The sequence below is a fragment of the Cupressus sempervirens genome, unplaced genomic scaffold, assembly GCF_028749045.1.
Source record: "Cupressus sempervirens isolate cs-2001-9-10 unplaced genomic scaffold, ASM2874904v1 CseChr00s100001_01, whole genome shotgun sequence".
NCBI lineage: Eukaryota > Viridiplantae > Streptophyta > Pinopsida > Cupressales > Cupressaceae > Cupressus > Cupressus sempervirens.
The window spans coordinates 2,763,493-2,777,413 of NW_028322205.1; the positions used below are offsets into that span (position 1 = coordinate 2,763,493).

General features: G+C 39.3%; 1 pseudogene across 1 annotated transcript; it reads left to right on the forward strand.

Moving 5' to 3' along the window:
• The first annotated feature begins 725 nt into the window (after positions 1–725).
• On the forward strand, positions 726–4,651 carry LOC149527869 (pentatricopeptide repeat-containing protein At5g66520 pseudogene; annotated as a pseudogene). Its single transcript, XR_016359623.1, has one exon. The product of XR_016359623.1 is annotated as a pentatricopeptide repeat-containing protein At5g66520 pseudogene (transcript).
• The last annotated feature ends 9,270 nt before the right edge of the window (positions 4,652–13,921 follow it).

A 13,921-nucleotide genomic window follows, 5' to 3' on the forward strand; every position in this document is an offset into this window, starting at 1 on the left:
CCTACGATCTACCAACCATCGAAGGCCACCACTAAAAGATTTAGAAACCTGATACAGACCCACACATGCCTGAAACCTCTTCAACTTAGAGCCAAGGATTGAGGAGCATCCATGTTGTCAAAATCACCCAAGACACGATCCCAACCTCATCCCTTACTGTGTTGAAGCCTTGCACTAAGCAATACTTTATCCCTAGTGGGCTCTTTTGTGAGTCATTCAACTTCACTAGTAGATCAAGAGCCCATTGACAAATGACCTACTTATTGATCTCAATAACTATATAAAATTATCCTCCTAATAAACTTATTTTTTCTTAATTCACCTTCAACAATTTTCAACATACTCATTACACACCAAAATGTCTTTGCTAATTTTATTCTTGTTAAACATAACCTAATGCCAATAATAATAATATTAATATTAACTCGAAATTTTTTTCTAAAACGTTTAGGGCCCGTTTGGTGAGCGGAATAGGAATACGTATTTCGGAATAGAACGTATTCCTGTTTTCCGTTTGGTTCAGCCAATATTTGATAGGAATTCGCGGACCCAAAAATTTATGTTTTCTTAAATTAAAAAAAAATGGAATAAGAATACGTATTCCAATACCACCTATTTGGATGGAATTGCAAAACCCCATTTTTGAGCCAAAATTGAAATACGTATTCCTATTTTACCTCCTATTCCAATCTCGTTTTAATGCATCCAAACAAAGAATTCGAAATTTTTGGAATACGTATTCCTATTCCGCTCACCAAACGGGCCCTTAAACAATTGCCTTCCAACGATGTTCCTCTGTCATTAACTATCGCAAGCACGATGCTATCATCAGTGTTGAACCAGTGAAAACCCATGTTAAAATGGCATCAAATTCAACCATTCAAGGCCGACAACATAACTGTCTCGAGCTAAAGCTATATGTTAGAAGACAACAGAACTCTGTACCAGGGATGGAGGAAATAACATTGGTCATTGCTAGGTTGTCCTTCAGTGGAGCATCTGAGATTCGCTTTCATGAGAATGTAACTTGAAGCATCAATTTAGGCTGGTGGATGGAATGGGAGCCAGTAGGTGAGGTCTGAACTGACAATAAATGGCCACAATACCATGTTTCAGAACCAGAACCATAATGGTGTTTTACGGGGCAGGAATGAATAATTTAACCACATATTCTCCAGGCTTCAATCGTACTATCTCGTCCATTTCCCATGTCAGAGAGCTCTGTAAAGAGCTTCGTTTAAAGGAAGCTGTAAACGTCCTGCTTACCACACACAATCCTCCTCATGACTCTCAAACATGTATTCAACTGCTGCAGACCTGCATTGCCAAAACAACCCTTTCAGGGGGTAAGTTAATCCACTCTTACATCACTGACAGGGGATTTATGTTTAGTAGACAGACTATCTTTCAGAATCAACTAATCAATATGTATGACAAGTGTGGAAGTTATTTAAATGGTTACAAGGTTTTTGAAAACATGAAGGAACCAGATGTCTTCTCGTGGAATATCATAATTGCAGCTCATCGAAGACATGGTTTTCCCGAAGAGGCATTGACACAGTTTTGCCGAATGCAAAGAATGGGTATTCAACCTGATCAATTCACCTTTGCCAGTATCTTATCTTCGTGTGCGAAAATGGAAGCTTTGGAACTGGGTATGGAGATCCATCCAAGAGTAATTGAAAGAGGCCTCATATCCGATACAGTAGTTGCCAATACTCTGATCGACATGTATGTAAAATGTGGAAGTGTATGGAAAGCGCGCGAGGTGTTTGACAAAATGTCTCAACGAGATGCATTCTCATGGACTGCAATGGTAGCTGCCTATGCACAAAATTGTGCCCTTGAGGAGGCTGTAAAGCTATTCAAAGAAATGCCTCAAGGAAATATGACCTCGTGCAACACTATGATTGTAGGATATACCCAAAACGGTTTTCTTAACGAGGCTCTAAAGTTTTTCAATGAAATGCCTAAACGAGATGTGGTATCATGGAATGCAATTATTGCTGGATACGCACAAAATGGACGTGTCGAAAAGGCTTTAGAGATTTTAAAACAAATGCAATTGCAAGTTGTGAAACCCAACACAGCTACCTTTGTCGGCATCCTCCCAGGCTGCACCAAATTTGGAGAATTGGAACATGGTATCAAGATCCATCAAAGAGTAATCGAATGTGGACTTCTTTCTGACGTCAAACTTGTGACGGCCCTGATAGACATGTTTGTAAAATTTGGGAGAATAGAAAAGGCACGCCAATTATTTGATAAAATGCCTAAACGAGATTCAATCTCATGGAATGCAATGATTGCAGGATACATACAGAATGGTATCCTTGAGGAGGCTTTAAGTCTTTTTAAAAAAATGCCTAAACAGAATATTGTCTCATCCAATGTAATCATTGCTGGATATGCACAAAAGGGTTTTGTTCAAAATGCACTGGAGATTTTTTATCAGATGCAGGAAACGGGTGTTCAACCAAATCAGTTCACCTTTGCCAGCATCCTCCCAGTATGTGCCAAAATGGGAGCTTTGAAACAAGGTACAGAGATTCATCAAAAAACAATTGAAAGCGGATTTATCTCTGGCACTGTAGTTGTAAATGCTCTTATACACATGTATGCAAAATGTGGAAGCATACACAAGGCATGTAGACTGTTTGACAAAATGCCTCAACGTGATGCAGTCTCATGGAATTCCATGATTACAGGATGCATACAATTTGGTTTTCTTGACGAAGCTTTGAGACTCTTCAAAGAAATGCCTCAGCAAAATGTGGTTTCGTGGAATGCACTCATTGCTGGATACGCACAAAATGGACTCTCTGAAAAATCTTTAGAGATATTTAAGGAAATTCAACAAACTGGTATCCAACCGGATCCATTCATCTTTGCTAGCATCCTCCCAGTGTGTGCTAAAGTGGGAGCTTTAGGACAGGGCTTGGAGATTCATCAAAGAATAGTTGAAAGCAGGTTTTTATCTGATGATGTGCTGGTGACTGCCCTCATAAACATGTATGCAAAATGTGGAAGCATACAAAAGGCACGAAAACTATTTGACAAAATACATTGTCCAAGTGTGATCTCATGGACTGTAATGATTGCAGGCTATGCAATGCATGGGTATGGCAGGCATGCTCTCAAGCTATTTAAATCAATGGAGCAGTCTGGAACTAAGCCCAGCCATATTAGCCTAGTTTGTCTTTTATTCGCATGCAGCCATGCAGGTCTAGTAGATGAGGGATGCAAGTACTTGAGTCAAATGAGTGACTCTTATTGCATTTTGCCTACAATGGATCATTATATCTGCATTGTTGATCTTCTCGGCCGCGCTGGTTATCTTGAGGAAACCCTAAACTTTATCATCAAAATGCCAATAAAACCAGGGGCAATTGTGTGGATGTCTTTGCTTGGTGCCTGCAGAGCACACAAGATTTTAGAGTTAGGAGAATTTGTTGCAACACTTGTTTTTGAGTTGGATTTTAAAAATGCTGCACCTTATGCTCTTCTGTCAAACATTTATTCAGAGGTGGGGAGGTGGAGTGATGTTCAAAGGGTATGGAGATTGTTCAAAGATAGAGGAGTACAAAAGACACCTGGATGTAGTTGGATTGAAGTGAATAAAATTGTAAGTGCTTTTTGTGTAGGAGATAGGTCACATCCACAAACACAGGAGATATATGCAAAGCTGGAGAACTTGTCTTGGGAGATGAAGGCAGCAGGGTATATATTGGATTCAAGACTTGTATTGAATGATGTGGAGGAGGAGGAGAAGGGATTATTCATTCGCCACCATAGTGAAATGTTGGCAATTGCATTCGGGCTGTTGAACACATCTCCCGGAACTAGTATTAGAGTAGTCAAGAACCTTCGAGTTTGTGTTCACTGCCACACTGTAACTAAGCTTCTTTCCACGATCCTTTCAAGAGAAATTGCTGTGAGAGATGTGAATCGATTCCATCATTTCAAAAATGGAAAATGTTCTTGCAGAGATTATTGGTGATATAAAGTAAAGCTATACATGACAGAAATTTACAATTTAATGAGGTTCATGGTGACAGACTTGCAGTGTAAAAGAATTTCAACTTCTTTTCAAATTCTGAAATTGTGCTGTTTCTAGGTTTCTCAATTAAGGAACCACAATGACTTGATCAAATGGGTGTCATTCTTTACATAGAAGTATGTGGTATATATTAAAGCCCTGTCTTACAATGCCATGGAGGAGTCATCTTGTTCAGTTGTTATTCAGGAAGCCTGTAGTAACTCTGTAGAAAGGCAGAGGTAGAGGAATGGAAGATTGGAAACGGGAACTGAGAGGAATGCCTTAAGAAATGGAGTGCTTGGAGAAGGGCACCTCTTAGTCATTCTTTATTCTTACTGCTGTCATTTCTGTGGATTTTTCCACTCAGCCGTGACCATCATCTGATACAACAAACCATGTGCATAGGGCCATTTGAATTGAAAGAATAATATATTGAAATTATTGTTGAGAATGTGAAGTTCAACAGTTGTGACCATTCAATTCCTCTGATTATTCAGTTCATTAATGCTTCTTTATGTTCAAAGAGTTAAGTAATTGTATAAATATCAGTGCAGATTGGATGTAATTGAATTGAGCAAGTGAATAAAGCGATTGCCCTGCTTAAATAGTGAACATTGCCATTTATGGTGAACCTCTTCGAAAATGTTGTTTAATGTTTTGTGTAGGAATCTTTGTTTCTGTTTTGAATTCTGTTTTCTAAGTTGCTCTTTTATTTTTTAACATTTGGTATTAGAGATGGTTGCATTCAGCAAGAGAGATTTGAGTTTGAGTGGAAGCATTATCAGTTGCAGATGGAGGATTTTTTATACCAGAAAGATTTGTAGCAACTGTTGCATGGTAAAGCAAAGAAATCCACAACCATGTTGCATGAAAAATGGGATATTACAAATAGAAAAGCACTGGGAGCAATTCAGTTGTGCATGTCTCCATCTGTGGTATTTAACATATCTAGAGCAACAACTGCAAAGTTAATAGGTATATTGGATAAGTTGTAAGACAAACCTTCAGCTTCAAATAAGGTATTTTTTATACAAAATAATTGTTTATAATGAAAATGGTTGAAGTTTTGTAGCAGAAAATTTAAATAATTTTAATACAGTTACTAGTCAATTAACTTTGGTTAAAGTTAATTATGATGAAAAACTCTGGGCTCTATTAATCTTGTCCTCTTTGCCTAAAAGCTAGAATAGCATGGATATGGAAGTAACTCTATTTCTAGTATGAATACGATTAAATTTGATCGTGCTAGAGTAATTCTAAGTGAGGAAATTTGAAGAAAGAGTGAGGATGAGGCTCCAACAAGAGGTGATGTTTTGATTGCAAATGATAGAGGCAGATTGGAAGAAAAAGGGAAGAGTCTTAAAACATTGTAAGATTTCACAAGGAAGGTCAAGATCTAGAGGAAGAGATGGTGGTTGGTGGTATCATGGCAAGCAAGGCCACATCAAAAAAAAGTGTGACCACATCAAAAAAAATTGTGATATTGCTATCAGGATTCAACTGTGTAGTTTTATGAGTCAAACTCATTGACCCATATTTCATGAGTAGTAGTTCATGGAACCCATCTCTCTTGAGAATGAATGGAACACTTGAAATGCATTGGATCTAGGTGGTGCTCACATAGGTGAAGCATCGCAACATCCCAGGAGGTCACCCATCCTAGTACTACTCCAGCTGCGCTTAACTATGGAATTTCCTCCATAATTAAACCCACTCTGCTTGCACATTTGCAAAACCTTCACCAAGAGTTGTGCCTTATGAACCATTCATTAGAAAACACCTTAAGCCCCTTATGAACCACTACTCATGAAATATGGGTCAATGAGTTTGACTCATGAAACTACATAGTTGAATCTTGATAGCAATATCAAGATTTGACTTGCTGTGGAAAATATCTCCTTCATATAAAAAAATTTGTTAATATTATAAGAAAACTATTAATCTTCGAACTATTAGAACATTTGAATCTAGAATTTTGGGTGGGAGATATTATGCTAGTTTTTTTATGTCTTGTGAAAAGCTAATTGTGACCACTATATTTGTATTCACCTCCATGAGCATGGGTTAGTTGCACTATCAATTTACTCGTCCTACGAGCATTTCTTTGACTTGTATTAAATTGTTCAACTCATTTGATTGTTTTCCTAGGTCCATAAGATTAGATGCCGAGAATCAATGTCTGCCTTTTTCACGAGAAAATCTAGTACAAATTGGACCATAGTCCATTGAAGTGATCTCTTCTATTTTCCTTATCGAAAAGATTACCTTCATTATTATTAAAGATTACTGTATAAATTGAAAAAACATCACAATGTTTTGTTCTTGAGTTTGTAGTGAACCATTTAACTGACACTAGATTAAGTTGTAGGTGAAAGGTTAATCAAAAGTGTAAATGAAAAGAGCAGAACAGCAAGACACATAAACACAGGGTTTATCGTGGTTCACCACAAATCTTGGCTACGTCCACACTAGAGTAGAGGAATATTATTGATTGAAAAAGTAAGTTTACAAGTGGATACAGTCAGCATTGATAGATCACAAGCGATCAACTGAAGAGACCTATTAATTGGAGGGAAAATCCTAGGAGACCGTTGGTCTTCACATACCTAACAATCTCCCACCTGAAGACAATAGATGCTTCAACTGATCACCCATTCCCCTGCTCTAGATGGTGACCTACTTCTTTTTAACAAGGCCAAGAGAAGTCCTACCATATTTGAACTTCTCCTTGGCAACAACCTTCGTCAACATGTCCACTGGATTGACTTTTGTATCAATTTTGGCAACCTTTAATTTTCCTTCTTCTACCACATAGAGAACATAGTGAGCATGCTTGTCAATATGTTTAGAACATCATGGAGAAGAAGAGAAGTCCTACCATATTTGAACTTTTCCTTGGCAACAACCTTCGTCAACATGTCCACCGGATTGACCTTTGTATCAATTTTGGCAACCTTTAATTTTCCTTCTTCTACCACATAGAGAACATAGTGAGCATGCTTGTCAATATGTTTGGAACATCATTGAGAAGAATGATTGTGAGCCATAAAAATTGCACTCTGATTATCAAAAAATAAAAAATAATCTCATCTTGTTGCCAATGTAGATCGCTGAACAAGTGTTGCAACCAAATCCTCTCTCTATCACCGTCGGAAATAGCCAAGTATTCGGCTTCAGCAGAAGAAAGAGCAATGCAATGTTGCAGCCCTGAGGCCCAACTAATAGCAGCCCCAACAAATATGAAAGCATAATCAGTAGTGGACCTGCATTTTTCTCGATCTCCGGCAGGATCTAAATCACTGAATCCTTGCAGCTGAGCATGATTTCTGCCAAAACATAATGCATAATCAAAAGTTCCCATGAGGTACCGTAATATCCACTTAACCGCTTCCCAATGAGGCTTTCCGGGATTGCTCATGAATCTACTAACTACTCCCACTGCATGAGCAAAATCAAGGCATGCAGAAACCCTAGCATACATTATGCTACCAACTGCTGATTTATAAGGAATGTTGTCTATAAAGTCCTCTTCTTGTGTTTTGGGACACAAATTAGAAGTTAGACAGAAGTGAGGAGCAAGAGGAATAGGAACAAGTTTTGCTTCAGCCATACCAAACCGCTCTACAACTTTGTCAATATATGATTTTTGTGACAAAGTAAGCACCTTCTTTTGTCTATCTTTGGTGATAGTCATTCCAAAAATCTTTTTGGCAGCCCCTAAATCTTTCATGGCAAACCGAGAGGCCTCTTGCTTTAACTTGGTAACTATTCGAGGAGAAGAACCAGCAACTAACATGTCATCAACATAAAGTAGAAGAATAACAAACTCACCACTAGGAAGCCTTTTATAGTAGACGCATGGATCTGATTCGCACCGATGGAGTTGTGTTCAGCCATGAACCGATCAAATTTAATGTACCACTGCCTTGGAGCTTGCTTAAGCCCATACAAACTTCGCTTCAGCCGACAATAGAGATGTTCTTTTCCTCTTTCAACAATGCCTTCAAGCTGCTCCATGTAAAATTCTTCATTGATGTCACCATGTAGAAAAGCCATCTTGACATCAAGTTGTTCTAGTTCAAGATCCCAAATGGCTACCAATCCCAAAACTGCCTCGATTGTAGTCATCCGTACAATAGGTGAGAAAATCTCTACAAAGTATAGTCCCTTTTTCTAAGCATACCTTTTGACAACTAATCGAGCACGATACCTCTTTCTACTACCATCTTCCTCTTTCACTTTATATACCCAACGGTCTTTAAGAGCTTTATGGTTGGGTGGAAGTGGTACTAAATCCCAAGTTTTATTGGCTTTAAGAGAATTAATCTCTTCTTCCATTGCAATCATCCACTGATTTTTATCAGTAATTTGGCAAGTATCTTTAAAAATTTACCGGTTCAATCTGATCAGAGATTAAAATCTCAGGTTCTCCCTCCTTGGAGTAAAGCAATTCATAGTCTGAATATTTTGTAGGCATTCTTCTCTGCCTTGTAGACCGCCTTAATTCTTGAATGTGTTCTTCATTCTGAGAATTGCTTCTTAGCAATTCATAATTGCTGCCTTTTGAAGATGTGCATGTCCTCTTTTGAATTCGATGACTAGAGGTATCCATCGAATCGCCCAGATTATTTTGTGGGACCTATGATGAAATAGAAGTGCTATGATATGTATTTGGATGCATATCTCCAATTGGACAACCAATGTCATTGTTTAGCCCGTGCTCTATTGGATGCGATGTACCAACTACTTGGGCAGGAAAGAGAGAATGTTCAATGCCAATGCTTGGCGTGAAGTCTATAGTGAGACCTTGTTTCCTACGGTGTTGTTGATAGAGCATTGAAGCATGATGCATTTCATGCTCTTGAGCAGCCCACATAACCTACTCTCCACTGTGACTTTGTGACTGACCACACCTGGTGTTTACCAAGTCACGAGCCCATTCCACATTGGTGTGAGGCGTATATCCTTTTGCAAAACTATTATGTTTGACAGTTTTGACCTGCTCTGTTGGATGCCATGGACCAGTTAGACCATGGGTGGAGATGTCTTATCACTCATGCTCTGTTGTTGTTTGGTAAGACTAGTGTGATGAAGATTGGAACCCGAAACTTGTAAAGGAGAAGCCCATGCGCTTTGTTCACCATTGTCCACATCGGGCAATGGGAGGACGTCATGATTATAGGAAGTTTCTTTTCTCACTGTGGCAAGATTCTTGGATACAATAGAACCATTAACCTGCCATGTGGAGCAAAGTGGGCAGCAAAACTGGTCACCATGGTTTTCATGTGTTGCATAGTTGTTATCAAAGCCTTGTAAAGGTGAGACACCGCAGTCTTCGGGAGGAGTGTGGTTATGTGTTTCATTCATAGTTATGTTGTGGTAGATTGTGCAGGAGATTGAACTAAATCCTAACTTGTTTGTGGATATTGCTCCCTATGTGAAAGAAAAGTATTGTTCGATGGCAATGAGCTTCCTCAAACAATTCTTCAGACTGTTGATTAGCATGATAAAGATCCATGCTATCGGAGACAGAGGATGAAGATAGAGCAAGATTTGGGGCTAAAACAGAGGTAGGGGTATTGAGAATAGGTTGGGACTGTGGATTTAGGGATGAACTATTCTTATTAAACAGAGACATAGGAATGAATTCTTCGGTAGGTGCTTCTTGTGATGTTGATTAAGAGTCGGAAACTTCGTCTCATTAAAGACCACATATCTACTCTGCACAATTTTCTTTGCAATAGGATACCATAGCCAAAATCCAAACTGATCTTCACCATAACCCATGAAGATACACTACTGTGATTTTGAATCCAGCTTGCTCCTTTTTTCTTTAGGAACATGAACGAATGCTTGACACCCAAAAACTTGAAGATGTGAGTAGGAAATCCTTCTTCCGAGCCATTCTTCTTCTGGAATTCCAAAGTCCAAACGAGATGGACTTCAATTAATCAAATACACTACTGTATTGCAAGCATCCGTCCAAAATTCTTTGCCTAAACCGGCATTAGAAAGCATGCATCGAACTTTCTCAAGAATGGTTCAATTTAGCCTTTCCATTGCCCTGTTTTCTTGAGTGGTGAATGGCACAACTTTCACCTGTCGAATGCCATGATCTACACAAGTTATTGAACTCCAACGAACATAATTCACCTCGATTATCTGATTTTAAACATTTGATTTTGTGGCCACTCTGATTTTCAACAAGAGCTTTAAAAACTTTAAATTTTGAGAAAACTTTAGATTTTCTAGGGATCATATAAACCCAAACCTTTCTACTGCAATCATCTGTTGTCGGTAAAATCCATATTGTAGCCGACGGGTAGAGTTGTATCCGAAAGGGCGTGTGACGATTGAGTCACGCTTTCGAGAAAGTATATGTACATCATCTGAATGAACTATTAGATCATCATTATCATTGCAATCATTGTAATTGGAATTGCATATTGCTTATATGAATAAAGTCTCTTGTTTTGTATTACATTCTAATACCTTACTGTGATAAGTATTCGTTTACCCTATATGGTAAACATTTGGCGCCATTGCCAGTCGAACCTGGTATACAAGAGGTGTTATGGAGATTAATGTCGAATCTTCTTAATAAAGATAGGAATAAAATAAAAGACAAGGATGATATACGCCTAGCACGAGAAGCATTAATTTTAACACAACAGGCGGAGCGTAGATAGAAGTTTCAACAGCTTACCAACGGACACCGAGGGGGTGGAGCATTGATGGAGGGAGTGCATTCACCTAGCAGACCAAGGAGTGCTAAGGACTTGCTCGAAAAAATGCACCAAAGATTGAATTTGGTAGAAGAGACAAGAGAGGAGTTTCTAAACTTGTATACGCCAAGGTTAGAGAATCCGAACGGAAGGGAAGGAACCTACACGATTTGAAGTGTTGAAGGAGTACGAGTGTGGGGTGAACTCTTCATTCCCGATACACCTATCGAACGGGTAGAGGTAGAGAATATAACAACTTCGCTTGGAGATCTCTTTACACCAAACAATGCAGTTGTCCACATTACAGTTGTCCAAAGTAACATGGTTGTGTAAAACAATGTGGGTACTCATAACAAAGCGGGTACACAGAACAACGCGAGTATGCAACAAGTACCACAAATTTAGAAGAAATTAATGATGGCAGGACCTAAGAAAAAATTACTGAAGTTTAACGGCGATGGGACGGCCGATTCAGTCAGACATTGTAAGACATGTGAAACAATTTGGATGGTGAACGGTGTAACAAACTAGGATGACTGGGTTCAATAGTTTCCGGCAACCCTACAAGGTGTAGCGATTGATTGGTTTTCGGATGTCGATCCCGTGAAATTAACTACATGGCCAAACGTCAAGAAATAATTCATAGCAGAATTCTGACTACTAAGGCATGATAACAAAATAGTAGCAAAAATATACAGTACAAAATAGGGAAAGAATGAAACAATCTGTGTATATGCAAGAAGGCTGAAGGAGCTGGTGGAGAAAATGTAAAGCCAACTAGTTGATGGGTTAAAGAAAAGGTGGTTTGTTGAAGGGCTACAACCAACATTGAAGAAAAAGATGAAAATTGTACCTCCAGCATCATACATAGATGCATATAATTGGGCGATGGATCTGGAGAGTGAGTAGAAAATGAGCAAAAACGAAAATGAGCAAAAACAAAAAAAACAAATTGTCGGACTCAGACGATTCATCTTTGGAAAGCAGTAGCAGTGATAAAGAGTCAAGAAGGTTCAAGCATTGCAAAAAGACATGTTACGGATGGAGTTCAAAAATCTGAAAAAGAGGGAACTGTGGTGTACGGATTGTAAGGAGGGCTACACAAAGGGCTCCTGCCTGAAGAAACAATTTTGTGATATCTGCCAATTTGCGGGACATTCCACCAAGGAATGCTTGTTCAATATGAAGACGAAGGGACACTGACAAGTATTGCTAACACAGGAAGTGTCCACCTCAGGAGCAGGAATGAACACGAACAATGACGCAACCTCAGGAGGGTACCATAAAAATAACCAGCGCGGATGGGGCAGTAAGAATAATAATAATAATAACAATATTGGGGGCTGAAGTCAGATACAGTACGACTTGAGTGGACAGTCAATGATACAATGCCGTGCATGCAACCTCTAAGGACATTTCGCCAGAGACAGTTGTGTAGATGGTGTGGTCCAAGAGACCACGAGGATTTGAAATGCCCTAAGCAAGGGGTGAACTTGTTAAGTATAGAAACATGTAAGGAGGAGATATTAGCCATCACTCGCGAGCAAGCAAAGAAGGCAACGTATCCAGATGCAGAAGAGAAAAAGAAAAGGTTGCAACAAGTGTGAGTTGAGTTAGAAAAACAAATGGAAGCCAAAAAATCATAAACCAAAGACATTGTCGGCACCTCAAAGAGGAACCTGGCAGAAGAAAATATTATACGGCAAGTAATGCAAATGGAAGTTCCTATGAAACTGAATGACCTTCTTACAATGCTTAAGCTATAGACTGCAACACTGAACATGACACCACTCCCGAAAGCGACGGAAGAGAGGAAAAGATGGCAGTGGAACGACTGCGATAGACCCAATGCTACTAGCACTCACTACAAGAAGACATCCTGCAGTAGTAGAGATGGGTATCCTGGGAACCATCCTCACAGACACAATCGTAGATGGAGGATCGAGAGTGAATGTGCTACCGAAAGATATATGGAAGAAGTTGGGGCCACCTACATTGTGGCCACCTACATTTCAACTGCTCACTGTCGATCAACACAAGATCAAGCCTTTAGGGACCCTAATGGCTCAACCTGTAACCATCAAGACACAACCATTCTTATTGGATTTTGTGGTTATACCATTAAAAAGAAAAGGATACGACGCCATCCTTGGATGGGGTTGGCTGGTATAGGCAAAGGTGAAACATGATTGAAAATGGAACACTCTGTCCATGGAAGGTGGAGGCCGAAGATTTGTAATCGACCTACACACAAAAGGCAGGAGAGGAGGCAGCATCGTCGAATTCCAAAGGTGAAGGTAGAGGAGATGACGAGGGGAAGAAAAGAATGGAACTTGACGGAGAGGGAATATTGAGATTGGAAGGAGGGTCTAACGATGACGACCTGGACTCAATGAATGGCGTACTCCATTGGAAGATGGAGGACTACAAGCTCTTTCAGAGCTGTAACATGTTAGGGGTTGAGGATGGAAAAGAAGAGAATGAATTTCCGAAGGAGTATAGAAAAGTGAAGGAAGGAGAAGCACAGATAGATGAAATACCTACGCATACATTTAGTGAAGACAAACCTATTAAATACGAAGAACCTACAGTAAAGACAATGAACATAGGGGGCAAAGCTAACCCAAAGAATATGTTTGTGGGAGATGATTGGAACCCAGTCTTGGAAGCGGCAGCATTTAAAATATTTATGGAATATAAGGACATGTTCGCGTGGACATATAAGGATTTGAAAGGGGTACTGCCAGAATTATGTGTCCATCGTGTACCACTGATAGGAGCAGTTCCCATACGGAAGTGGCTGTACTGGATGAATAAAAACTATGTTGCACGGGTTACGGATGAGATCAATCGAATGCTTGAAGCAGCATTATTTTTATAGTGCAGACAAGTGAGTGGGTATCTCCAATTGTGATATCTTTGAAGGACACCACTCAGATAAGGATATGTGTGGACTTTCAATGCCTGAATGCAGTAACGATCAAAGATCCGTTCCCGATACCATTCACAAATAGTATTTTGGAATAAGTTGTGGGGCACGAGATCTATTCATTTATGGATGGATTCTCTGGATATAACTAGATATCCATCGCAAAAGAAGTTAGGCTTAAAACAACCTTCATAGTTGAAGATGGAGTATATGCCTACAATAGAATGT